The 14,258-nt window shown below is 34.5% G+C and overlaps 1 protein-coding gene across 1 annotated transcript in view; it reads left to right on the top strand.

Annotated features, from left to right (window-relative positions):
- Positions 1-14,258, top strand: part of DCC (DCC netrin 1 receptor) — a 1,279,089-nt gene that overhangs the window by 713,477 nt on the left and 551,354 nt on the right. The gene's annotated exons all lie outside the window — the stretch shown is intronic.

The following is a 14,258-nucleotide window of genomic DNA, read 5'->3' as shown; positions in this document are numbered from 1 at the left end:
GACGTAATAGAGTGGTGTATGCTACAGCATCAAGCTTTCAACTGCATTGGTTTTACCTAAATTCTGAATATAAGAATTTTCCCAGTTGTTCCCAAACTGGCTTTAAGGAAGACACATTCTTCACTAACCTCGTTGCCTACGTCTCCTCTCTTTTTGTGCAGAAGTGTTTACATATTCCCTTCTCTTTATCAGAAGCACTTATGCCCTACTAACTATACTTTTGATTGTATTGCTTCAATTTATTTTTTATACTTCAATTTAAATATCTCTTTCTCAGGGATGCTTTCTCTATACATGTCCTTTCTCTATCAAAGCCTGTAATTCATTTTGTTTTCTGAAATTAAAAAGACCAGGGTTTATTATGATACATAGAATATTGTATGTGGTCAAGGAGCATTTCTTGTTGAAAATTAAATGTACAAATGAATGGATAAAATAACAAATTAATGCTATAACATAGTGCATACTGAAGATACACCTGTTTGATTAATAAAACATGCTCTTTGCCTTCAATTTTAAAGATGCTCATGGCAAAAACTGAAATAATTGAATTTGGACTTTCCTACATATACTATCTTTATGTAAAATCTTATTTTATACCAAAATCATGATTCTCTATTTTTCATACAATGTTTTTTCAATATCTTTTCTTCATGAAGTCTCCTACATTCCTTAAGAGCATTAAAAGACTAGATTTCAGAACCAAGGAGAGTTCCACGTTGATGTCAACCAACAAAAAACTTGGTGCCTAAATTTTGTAGGAGAAAACTAGTAATGTACTTTAATCAGTGGTTAAAATTGGCCACTGACTGGGGCCAATGCTGTCTAGCACAATTGCTTTAACAATTATCATTTTTACAAACGAGCTAGCCGAGAGCTTTCACATAATTCAATAGCTGACTTTAAAACTTCAGGATCATTTTTCACAACTCAATGTTACTTCATCACTTGAACTTATGGGTCTGATAATTGATATCAAGGCTAAATTTCTCTTTTTTTTTTTTTTGCCTATATGGTTGATAGACATTTAAAAAGTCAACACCTTTTATTTTTACAGAAGACATTGGAACTACCCCTGTCACTTGTGAAAAGTTTTGAGATAGGAAATTACACTTTCAAAATGAAGAACAGCTTAAGCATGGACTGTCATGAGCTACTTTTCCTAGAATTGGTACCTTAAGAAAACTCACGGGTACTCATATCCCTAATCCAGGCAAACTTTTTATTTCCAGGATATACATACTCTTAATAGTTCATCCCACCAGCCTCATCCTAGATTCTGCCACCTCACTTATCCTGAAGTCTTCCCCCTTCCTTTTTATAAAATATTAAACCTATAAATGAAAATTCCAGGATAATGTATCACATTATCTTTTGCTGTGATATATTCCAGTTTATCTGATTTTTTTTAGACTGGGAATTGGCAAATTAAGGACTATGAATCAAATTCAGCTGACCACTCATTTTTTTTAAATAAAGTTTTATTGAATTACAGCTAGACCCATTTGTTTACTTATTATGTATGGTTGCTTTTATGCTGCAGTATCAAAGCAGAGAGCATGTAACCTACAAAACCTAATATATTTATTGTCTGTCCCTTTACAAAAATGACCTTCATTGACTCCTGGATGTAGACATTAGGAATTATAAATGTGGTTGTAAGTAACATATTAGAGAAAATGACATTTCCTGGAGTCACAAACTAAAGTCATTGTAGCCACATGCAGATAAACTAAAAGTGATCAGGTTTGGTACAAGAAATGGGAAATGATGGATACTGGGAACTTCGAAGGAGCATGCTTAGTTTCAAAACTGCATCTACAACCCAGCCCCAGGTCAATTTCCCTTACTAGATTGTAGACCATGTATTGCTAACCCTTCCACCTTTTAAAGAAAAACCAGATATTTATATTCTAATGTGAAACTTTCTTTTTTTTTTTTATTATACTTGAAGTTCTAGGGTACATGTGCATAACATGCAGGTTTGTTACGTATGTATACTTGTGCCATGTTGGTGTGCTGCACCCATGAACTCGTCAGCACCCATCAATTCATCATTTATATCATGTATAACTCCCCAAAGACCCAAATGTTTTAGCGCGATTTATACCCAAAACATACTTTTGGCTTGATTTGGCCATAGATCATCTTGTTATAATCCCAGCTTTTATTAAAAATAGTTCTTTTCATAAGAATTTAAAATTGTAACATATTGCAGAGCCAAGGAGAGATCAACAAATTATAATACTTTTTTAGATTTCTATGAAAATATTCATAATAGAATTCCTAAAACCTATATCAACATGTTCACAAAAATGTCACTGTTCAAGTCAGTGAGAGTTTTGTTCAAAATTGAACCTGCACCAAAAGTTATTTGGAACCAGCAATAATCAAAAAGAAAAAGGTCTCATACTATATTTTCTAACAATGTGGCATGTTTCACACTGGTTAGTTCCTAGCCCTTGTGTACATGTTAAAGTCATCTAATTAGCCTTGGATGAACAATATCTATTGAGGCAAAGAGTAAACTGTAACTAATATTATAATTGCATCTTCTTGTATATTTGTTTTAAAATACCTCTCAGGTCAACATATTACCCATTTAGAAGGGTGTGAGATCTGTAGGGGATGGTGGATAAGTCAGAGTCCCTGTCCCCCTTAGCTAGGGAATTGGGTATAATTTAATAAAGCAGCTTGTTTTTAAAGAAGGGGGGAAATTTAGGGAACAAGAGAGAGTGCAGAGCCTGTGGATTAATGATAGTTCCAAAGCAGCTCATTACCATCTCTAGACCAATAGAAGAAAAGCAGTTTCCCCATTATGAAACCTGGAGTGAGAGAAGCTAGTGGCTACCTGATAAGACCTTTTACTAGACTGATACAACCAACCATCTGTGGCTTAGAGGCCAGAAAGCAGAGAGGAAAATATCCTGACCATCCTCCCACCATCTACTGGTTTCTCCCATTGTTGAACCCACTGACACCCTGAGGGAAAGGGCACTTGCTGAGACAGTCCACAAAGGTCGCCTTCCTTGCACACACAGCAGGGTACGGCGAAGACAGAGGTTGACTCTGAAGGGGCAAAGACAGAATACCTGGTCCTATGTTCATTCTTTCTTGTGGCTTGAAGTGTTCTAACCTCTGAAATCTGTATGATTTTTTGAAGCTGAAAACATAGTAATGTAGAGCATGAATTGGAAGATTTTTCTATAAAGCAATTGAAGTGAATGAGCTCTGAGTGAATACTTGAGCAGAGAGTATCAGATGTGTCTGTTAATGACTATTATTATATCATGTTCTATTATGTGTCTGGCAAGCTGAGAAGTCAAGTGAGGGTGACAGGCACAGTGGAAACTGAAATACCATACATCTTTTAGCATCCACTGAGAGGAAGTGTTGAACAGAGAATTGTTATTCTACATCAACTTACGTGTGTGTGTGTATGTGTGTGTGTATCTAGAAGGAAGAAGAAAAGGATAAGTTGTACAGTTATATATTGGAGTATTACCCAGTACTGAACTCAACTATTTAATTTTGAAGTTCAATTGCTCTTGCGGATGTCCTGTAACAGAGAAAGAAAGCACATCACTGTGAATTCCAGCTGTAGGCTGGCCTGATGAGAAAAATGTCTTGGATGACTTGATGGATGTTGCACAGTTCTGGAAAACCTTAATTAGTGTTTTGGGAAAAGCAAGCAGTTGGATAATGGCTACATTTGGTTTTATCTGGACTTTATTCAAAAGTGCTTGTTTCACCAACAAATAACTACATCAAATGTTGCTTTCTGGGTTAAAATTTGCAAAATTGATTTTGAAAATTTAGTTGCAATTAAAATATTGGGAAATCTATATTTTGTCAGCTGTTTCCAGGTTATGTTTATATTCTGTTTATTCATGTTTACATAATTTATGTCAGCATATTAATTGATGTAAATGCTTTCTAGTGCAAAATCTCTATTAAGTGCATATGTTTGAAAATATCTTTTCAGGAAAATAAATGCAACTAAATATTCAGAATTTAGCATAAATATAAATTTGTAATAACCTATTTTAAAAACAGTTAACCTCAAATTAGATATTCTTATTGTAAGATGCATTGAGAACATATGCTTTAGGGTCATAATATGTGGGCTTGATCCCACATCTACCATGTATTATACCATGTATTATCTCTGTGGATTTGGGCAGATTGTGTTACCTTTCTGTGTCACTTTTCATACCAGTAAGATGTGGATAATACTACTATCTTATGAGACAGTTGGAAGCACAAAGGGTTAATTGCAAAGTAGATAAAACAATGGCAGGAACATAGCACTTATTAAATCTTAATTATTATGCGTTCACTAAAAAAGGATATATACATATGTTCAGTGATTTGTATTTATGTATGTATATGTATGTTCAGTGTTTTATATATATATGTGTGTGTGTGTGTATCTATATCTAAGAGAAAACCATGGGAAAACTAGGAACTCTAAATTTATTTAAAATTATTACCATATTGAGATGGGTGAAAAGATTATAATGTGTCACTAGTATGCAGATTATTTTTCCCCTTCCTGTTGGTAGAACTACTAACTCTATGATTTAGAGAACTGTCAAAAGCATCAGTACACTGGATACTTCTTGATAAGCGTTTCTTTTCTGGACAACTTAGTTTCTGAAATTTAAATGTGATGACTGTAAAAAAATCCTGAAAATGAGAAAAAATCAAACAATAAGTTTGGTATTATTGGCTTTTTCCAGTTCATGAGAGTTCATCGTTCAGGTCTTTTCCTAAGTCTGTGTCAATGACATCCCCTTGAAAGTTTGAAGTAGGCAATGAAGGGAGTATTTATAACATACGAATATGTTAACACTATAAATCTTGACTTTTTGGAGAGCTGGTTGTTAAAAACTTATCAACATGCTGCTATGTAATCCCTACATTTGAAGAGTCCAATTGAATTCTCCTGTGCTTTGATGCACTTTTTCTAGTTTTGTAATAATAAATGTACCATATTAATTAGTACTACTTAACAGTATAGAAGTATTCACTAGTCTGTAATAAAACTGTTTATATAACCACAACAATTGTTTAAGAAATGATTTCAAGATTATTCTAAGAATATACAGTTTTGTGACAAGGCTATTGTTTCTACAGAAATGTTTTCTTATAAGATTCTGCTTATGCAGCCCAGATTTTGGTAGTATGTCTTCAATGTTAAAAATGTGGACACTGTGATGAAATAATTTATGCACCAAACCCCAGCACCACACAATTTATCCATTTTACAAACCTGCACATGGACCTCCTGAACCTAAAATAAAAGCTGGAGGAAAAAAAAATCTGGACCCTGGCACCAGGCAAAACTATATTTGAGAGATGCTTCATCATATACTAGCTAAGTGATTTTCAGCAACTTATTTGTCCTTTATGATACTGTAATCTTTAAAATGGGTGTTTATAATAATAGTATAGAGTTTTTAGAGGCTATAAACAATGAGTGTGGAATTGAACACAGTGCCTCACTTCAAAGCCTCACTTATGTGTGGATTGATTTGACAACTGCTATACGATCTGCTTTCCAGGATTGTACATGGAAAGCGTGCTATCCTGCCTGCAGATGCCCCAATTTCCACTTGATCATCTTGTTAGTGGAATTATTTTATTTCTATTAACTGGAAAATTTAGTCTAAAATGTGTATCTATATATTATGGTTCAGATGAGTAAATTTTAAGGGATGCTTTGCCTATTAGGTGGGTAGAATCAACAACTCTATAACTTGAGTGTGGAGAAGATAGATAATGGGTAAAAATGTGTTTAGAATGGAGAAAATTGACTTGAAGAAAATATCCTAGGAGCAAAATGTATCATATTTGCCTTGAGCTCAGGGTATTTAATAACTTTTAACAAGAAACAGGCTAAATGTTCTCTTAAAATAGTTTACTCTGAAGTGTTTGATAAAAGATATGATATAAAACACATATAAAAGATAAGAATCAACATAGGGAGAAAACTTTTGGCAACAGGGACAGATGGACCTGATGTTCTTTAGAGTATAATCTTAGGCAGGCCAATTCTCCACTCAGGACTTTCGTTTGCCTCCCTTGCAACCTCTAAAATTTTACAGGATCCTCCTCTGAGCTTAATTTGTGAAGTCACTGTTAATATGTTACATTTGCATAGCTCTGAACAGTATTCAAATGCTTTTTACACTCATTAACCAAGGGAAACTTCCCATGAGCCAAAGAGCCCATCAAAGTAATGAAGGAAGAACAGAGGTTTCATCCACTGAATCACAGCAAATGGGAAACAGAAATGTAGCTCCACAAAGGAGTCCCAGTAGTTCCTAGCAAGGAAGCTGGGGACTATTCTCTGATGACTGGTTTCTTGTGGAGTTCTAGTCCTTTGATCTACTTTTAAGTAATAGCAACATTCTAATTACCAATTCAATTTAAAATTCCTAAGCCTTGCAAAATAGGTAAGCATTAGCAAATGTTAAATTTTTATGAGCAATGGGCAAAGGGATTGTAGTTGTTTCTTAATAGATATAAATTATATCTTTTATAGTTAATAACCCTAACAATTTACTGTAGCTGAGTATAAAAATAAAACACTCTACCTGTGTATACCTCTTTGACCTACCATCTTCATAGAAACAGGAGAAAAATTATCATTGTAAATTTTCCCCTGTCACAATGCCTTTTTATTTACATAAATAATATATGAACACATGCAACTTGTATTAACAATTACAATATAACGGAGAAGGCTGATTCTTGAAAATGCTTGAATTTCACAAAATACGAAAAGCTTTAAACTATGACCCATGAGCTTGCCCTTAAATGTGGTTAAAAATCTTGGAAAGTTATAAGCAATCAAATGATGTATGAAGATTTACTGGTAAGTCACCAGAAGCAGATGAGGATTCATGAAAAACAGCTATTTGAAACCAGTATCCTGCCATTTAAAAAATGATATTACTAAGCTGGAAGATCAAAGAGATTCAGTAAGAATAAAAAAATAAATTTTTGCTATCCTTAAGGAAAATGTTATGGACTGTAGGTTAATGGGGTAGATTTCTAGTGATGCAGGAGTATACCTAAAATGGAAGAGAGATGAATGGGTATCAGTTAATAGGATTGTTTGCTTTAGGGTTTGTACCTTGGCCCTTCCCTGTTCATTATATTTGTTAAAGGCTGACGTGATGTGACTCGAGGTGCAGCCCACTAATAAACATAAGATTGAACTGTGATATGGAAGTGTAGCTCCCCATAGCAGTTTAACGCCAATCTTCATTATAGCATGACTATTCCAGAATAAGACTCTAATATCTCACTCTGATGCCACATTTTGTGATGTTTTATCCAAAACTTATATTTATCATGCTTTGCCTAGCATGTTGGATGGAAATGAAAACCATACTACTTGAGGGACAGTTAAAGTAACTGAAGTTGTTTAGACTGGAGAATATAAGATTAAATGGGCAGAGAATGGCAGATTTAATGGGCAAAAACTATGATACACACACACACACACACACACACACACACACACAGAACTTCCATATCTGAGGGTATTAAACTATAAAATATGTCTTGGTGGAATAAATTAAGATGTGGTGTAAAATAAATATGATTTATTTTTTGTTTAAGAAAAAATCTTTATACTGTTTATAGATTTTCATAATCAGAATAATTCCCGGTGAAGGAATAGCTTTCTCAATACAGAAAATGTTCCAGTTCAGCTTGGAGGATGACTTCAGGGTGATCGATCATGGGATTCATGTGAGTTAATAAAATAAGGTCCAAGAACATTTAAAAACTGAAGTCCTCCCCTACTCCATAAGTCTATGGAAAATTTTTATTAGTATAATTTTTGGAAGACATTGATATTTAATTATCTCTATTTTAATGTGTACTTATTAAACTTAATTTAGAAAATTGGATGAAAAAGAAAATGCTCTATTATATCAGTACAACGTTGTTTCTTTTATGATATATAATGACCTCTCTTCATTCGTCTTTTATATTTTATCTATGCCCCCTCTGAGTCTTTTTAGCCATCACGTAAAAGTTATGTTATAGAGAAGCATTGTCAACTTTTCAACTTTTTACTAGGAAGCAATGATTTTTTGATTCAACATTCTAATGGTGGGCTTTCCCTCATTGAATTTTCTGCTTTCATTTTAGAAAATGTAGCCTGAATTAATAACTCACACCTAGGAAATCCTCGTTACTTGCTGCCACAACCTGTCTTTAAATTTTATTATTTTATTTTATAGACAGGGTATCTCTCTGTTACCTAGGTTGAAATACAGCGGTGCAATCATAGCTCATTACATCCTTGAACTTCTGAGCTCAAGTGAGCCTCCTTCCTCTGCCTCCCAAGTAGCTGGAACTACAGGTGCATGCCACCTTACCTGACTAAAATTTTTATTTTTATTTTTAATTCGTAGAAACAGTCTTACTACATTGTCCAGGCTGGCCTTGAACTCCTGGCCTCAAGAGATCCTCCTGCCTTGACCTCTCAAAGTGCTAGGATTACAAGCATAGCCACTATGCCTGGCCTGACCCCCTCTTTCTTTAAAAACAAAATGTGGAGAAGTCTATGAAGATCTGGAAGGATATTTCCAATTTCTGTCTAAGGACATTCCACCTTTGAAAGAATTTGTCTCATCTTTCTCGGTCATCATAGATCATCCAAAAGATTATTTGTAATTATTGAGTCCCTTTTGTTACTCAAAAAATACAGCATAAATGCTAATTTCCTGGGCATTGTTAAGCTGACAGGTGCTGTATTTCTTTCTCATATCTCTTATTCCTCACCATAACAGCCTGGGAAAGCATACCCTCCTTAGGACAATTGAGTTCTCGCCTTCTTCTACACTGTTTACAAGAGTAAGTGGAGCGATGCTGCTACTTGCCTTGGAGCAATAGAGATACCTGATTCCTGTTTTATAGGGATACTGGAGTAAAATCCACTGTTTATGATGAATGTAAAGGCTTGATACAGCTCAGCAATGAATAGGCCTCAGAGCATGCATCCTTATGAGAGATACGTAGAGGCCAATCTAGTCAAATAACAACATTCATATTAGTATCAACAAACATTAATATAGTTCATCAGAGTTTATAGAGAGCTCTAAATGCATTGAGTAATGTCATTTTGAGAACCAGCCTGAAATTGTGTATAACTATGAATAATTTTCAGGCAGAGAAGCTGATGTTCAGGAAATGTCAGTGCTCTGACTAAAGTGGAGCTTCAGGTCCTCTCTAGGAGAAAACCCAGGTAAATCAATGTTTGCAAAACATTTAGGTATGTCTACACTTGGACACATCTGAGATGTCACTCATAGCACCAATCATTTTCATTTTCTTCTTTTCTCTCTTCTCTGTCAACTTTTCTCCTCTCTGCTCCTGTCCTTTCTTTTCCTTTCCGTCACTTCCAGCCTCCAACTTCTTTTACAGCTTTACTCTCCTTTCCTACTGATGTTAGCAATAACTTACATATAGTTTTGACGCACGTCAAGAGCAGTTACTTTTTTTTTTCCTGTTCTAATCTCCTCTGAGAATCTGGCCAAGCAGGGACAGTGGCATTATAAAGGGAGGAAGTACTGGATTCACATGAACAAGTAAGGTGGTCTTAGAGCAAAGAAGTGAAGGCATGTTAGCATGAATAAAGATAACCATGGAGACCTGAACAGTGATATATGTAAGAATACTGACAAAAAAATATTAAGGAACATTTGGCAGTAGTCACATAATGACAGTGAGGCATATGGACATTTTTATTAAAGCCCAGGTAGTCAGTCCGAAATATACTGTGTCCAAGTTAATAGCGTTGCAGAAAACACACTGCTCATGTTGCCTACATGTGCACCTTCAGCTCAGACAAATAATGCTATCAATGGTAATTGGAAGTGCTATTATCCATATCTGAATGTGCCTCAGGTACCATTAACAGCAGCACTCTTTTTTGTTTTGTTTTGATTTTTGCTTTCTCAACTGTAAAATTCACATTATTTTTATTAAAATTAATCTTGCATTAAAAATTGTATTTAATAATCACATATTTCTCTTAGTCAATTAATGCAGCTCCTGTCCCTCCAGCTAAACAGACTTGCCTCTTTTCACCACATAATTTCTAAAAGTGAAAGAAAAATTACATAAATAGCTTTCTAACTGCATAAAATTATGTATGCATAATATTCAAAGTCTTTTACCAGAAATGGTATAGTTATACCATTATCAGTCATATTAGGTAGTTGTTAAAATCCTTAAATTACTATTCTACTTCAGGCTAGTTTAAATCTTTTATAACTTCTTAATCTAATAATTCTTTTATTAGTTATTTGCAAAATTGACTTCTTAACCATTTCTCATTGCAGTTTAATATGAAAACTCTGAACAAGGATAATAGTCTCAATGTTAAACAATAGCCTCTACAATAATTCCACTGGACTTTTTATGACATGCAAATATGCCAAATGTCCCACCCAACCAGTGTTACTGCAGCTATGATTGCAATGTGTGACCATGAAGGAAAGTTAGTATACCGCAAGTAAATTCAAAAATGATTCTCATTATATTCAGTTTATATTCAGCTATATGGCAGAGAATTCTTGGAATGAAGAAAATTACTTTCTTAGAAAGTTTCACATTTTTTTCTTTTTCCATTGGAGCTATAGGTTTAAGAGGGAGAAATGCATATGAGCCATACTTTCTTTACAATTAATTCACAAAGAAGTGAACTAAAAATACCCAAATGTGGATTCGTATGAGTCACATTTTGTCTTTATAATTAATTCACAAAGAAGTAAACTAAAAATTACCCAAATATGGATTCATATGTGCTGTATTTTGTCTTTACAATTAATTCACAAAGAAGTGAACTAAAAATTACCCAAATGTGGATTTTTAGCCAGTTGTAATTCATTAGAAAATATTAGTACTTGGTTGCGCAAGAAAACACAGATATATGGGGGATTAATAATTTTGCTACGTGGGTTAAGAATAGCCTGAAATAAACTTCTATTGTTGCTTCATTAGAACAGTGTCACCTGTTCATAACATCCTGAAATGTACTTGAATGTAATGCAATGGCATACAATAAATGTTTATTATTTGCCTATCATATGTAAGTTATTCTACTGGGACTTTTCCATGGTACATTTAGGGTAGAAATAATCACTAGGCAGAGTCCACTATACCTCCTCCATGATCCCACAGCAAATTGGAAATGCCTGCTTTGTAGCCTTTACCATACTTCATGGAAATTATCTGCTTCTATATTAATTGCTGTCACTAGATTTTTGAATAACTTGAAGGCATATTCTATGCATCTTTTTCATCTTTGTATAGCTAAACCAACTTGGAGGTGCATCACATATCATATTGTTTTATTTGTTTTTTAGATCAAAGTAACCACAAAACCCTATCCTATCATTCTGAGGGGCGATTCAGCCTATGCCCCTCCTCCACTTACTCAACAGTGCCATGTGACTTGGTAAGGCTGAGTGTGCAGAGAGAGCCCATTTGTCTTAGATCAGTCCTCATCGCCATCGGTCATCATCTAAGCTTTCCTGGTCTCTTAAAGATAGAAGACGAGTTAATGGGTGCAGCACACCAACATGGCACATGTATACATATGTAACAAACCTGCACGTTGTGCACATGTTCCCTAGAACTTAAAGTATAATTTTAAAAAAAAGAAAAAAGATAGATGACTGCATTTTTTTTTGCTGAGTTTGAGTACTGGGGTATTTGTTGAGATTGGGAGCCCTGAACTCTAGAATCTAGCCTACCTAAATATTTTATGCAGCCATTCACTTCTCAGATTCTACCATCTTCTCAGAGCACAAAAGGTATTCTTTCTGGTATAGATGTTAAGTCCTTCCCCTAGTTTAACCTTTTAAGAACTTGCTTTTCTTCCTCAACCCTCCTGGAATGCCTAGCACAATCCACTTTGTTTTAGGTTATAAAACAAAAGACAAGAATGGAGATGGTCCCCAGGAAACTTAGACTTTCAGCCAATTATTATCCCTCTATTCCACCCCAGAAAAGTAGGACCACTAACTTCTGTCTACCTTGCTAGAATAAGAAAGATACAAATACAGGAGGTATATGCACATATTCACATCTCAGTACATTTTCTAAATATATTTATATATCTAGTACAGAGAAGATTCTGCCACATAATAGATACTCAATAAAGTGTGTGGAATGACTGAATAAATGAATGGGACTCTTCAACATAAAGAACAGGGTCTATTCTGTTTTCATTTCCATTTCAGTATTCTATCCAGTATTCAGGATTAGCATTATACATGACAGGAAGCACTCTTATTTAAGCTGGAAATATGTTCCCTATTAATATATGAAAACTTAGCTGTTCTTGGACCTATTGCTATAGATCTCTGTGCTATCTTGAGTAATAACCAGAGGCTATGCTGTCACAAGTGCCCTCAAATTAGTATGTGCCTTTGCTTTTTAGTGAGGATTAGTGGACACCACATTCTAACTCAAAGGAGAGAGGTTTCTGATTGAAATTTTGGGCATCATCCTGGTAGGAGAATTTTAGAACAGAGTACAGTGTTAGTTGTATTACCTCCTCACTTCACTGGGGCCTACACCTACCAACAGTAACTCTGTTGAAATGCATTCTTAGGAGAAACAGTGAAATGAAATGCATATACTGCATACTAGAAGGCAGGTGACCTGGATTTTTATCTATCACCCTCTTGAGTAGTGATGTCCACATCCACAAATGGGGCCACATTACCTGTGTATTAGACTATGTATCTCTCCTGAAATATTTTTCTGGCTGGGTGTGGTGGCTCACGCCTGTAATCCCAGCACTTTGAGAGGCCAAGGCAGGTGGATCATGTGAGACCAAGGGTTCGAGACCAGCTGGTTGACATGGTGAAACCCCTTCTCTACTAAAAATACAAAAATTAGCCAGGTGTTGTGGTAGGCACCTGTAATCCCAGCTACTTGGGAGGCTGAGGCAGGAGAATCGCATGAAGCTGGGAGGCAGAGGTTACAATGAGCCGAGACTGCACCACTGCATTCCAGCCTAGGCAACAGAGCAAGACTGTTTCTCAGTAAAATAAAATAAAATAAAATAAAATAAAATAAAATAAAATAATAAAATAAATTACTTTCTGTCTTGTGATCACTTAGAATCTTGATTAAATTATTTCGTAGACTAGATATATTGCAATCTTGTTACACTGTAAATTAGAGTTCCTCATCTTTTCCGATTAAAATAAACTTTTTTTCACTCTAGAATATTATTTGGGCAGTTGGAAGTTCCTAAAAGTACAGGTCTTTAGAGTACTTGAGATGAGGGTCCAATTCTTTTCTGTTGTAAGAGTGGTAACTGATTTGGATTAGACAGGAATGACTTTGCTCCATATCTGAAGGACTTAGTTATTTGGCTTATGCAGATTTTGAATACAAAATAAAATTTGAGTTGAGAAAAAAAGGAAATGAAGATTAGCAGAATAAGTAAATTAAAAAAAAGATTTTCAAGGAAACAGACAAAAATAAATATAATATTAGGGCTCATCAAAATTATATACTTTGGATATCAATCTAAAATTATATTTAAATAACTTAACTTCTTCAGCTGAGGAGTTGATGGGTGCAGCACACCAACATTGCACAAGTATACATATGTAACAAACCTGCACGTTATGCACATGTACCCTAGAACTTAAAGTATAATAAAAAAATAAATAAGTAAATAAATAAATAAATAAATAAATAAAGTATTTCAATGATTCCTTCTTGGGAAGGACTCCTAAGGTTTTGTACCATACTCTTTGTAGCATATGTTTTTCTTTATATTGAAAATTAAAAATCAGTATATAGATGTGGGAATGTGTATATGTGTGTGTGTGTGCATTGTATGTATGCAAGTTGAACTAATTTTAATTTTCTGTTAATGCATTTTTCAAAAAGAGGCATTTTGATGTTCTTGGTTGAACTGGTTCAGCAATATAAGAATGTGATATTTTAGTAAATATACAAGCTGACTGGCAGATGGTGTGATTTTGTGAAATATGTATATTATGCTCAGGAGGTCAACCAGAGATTTTCCTGTTGTTTGGGTACAGAAGACAATGTCATCACCTAGAAATAATACAAAACATACTTTCATCTTTTTGAATCAATTTATTTTTCATGCCGTGAAGATTTAGAATCTCCCCAAATCAAAAAATACAAAGCTTGTCTAGTAGAACATGAGAAAGACAGAGAATTGATTCTAATTT

Source organism: Colobus angolensis, unplaced genomic scaffold (assembly GCF_000951035.1).
Source record: "Colobus angolensis palliatus isolate OR3802 unplaced genomic scaffold, Cang.pa_1.0 Scaffold312, whole genome shotgun sequence".
Taxonomy (NCBI): Eukaryota; Metazoa; Chordata; class Mammalia; order Primates; family Cercopithecidae; genus Colobus; species Colobus angolensis.
This window is presented reverse-complemented; position numbering and strand designations above follow the sequence as displayed.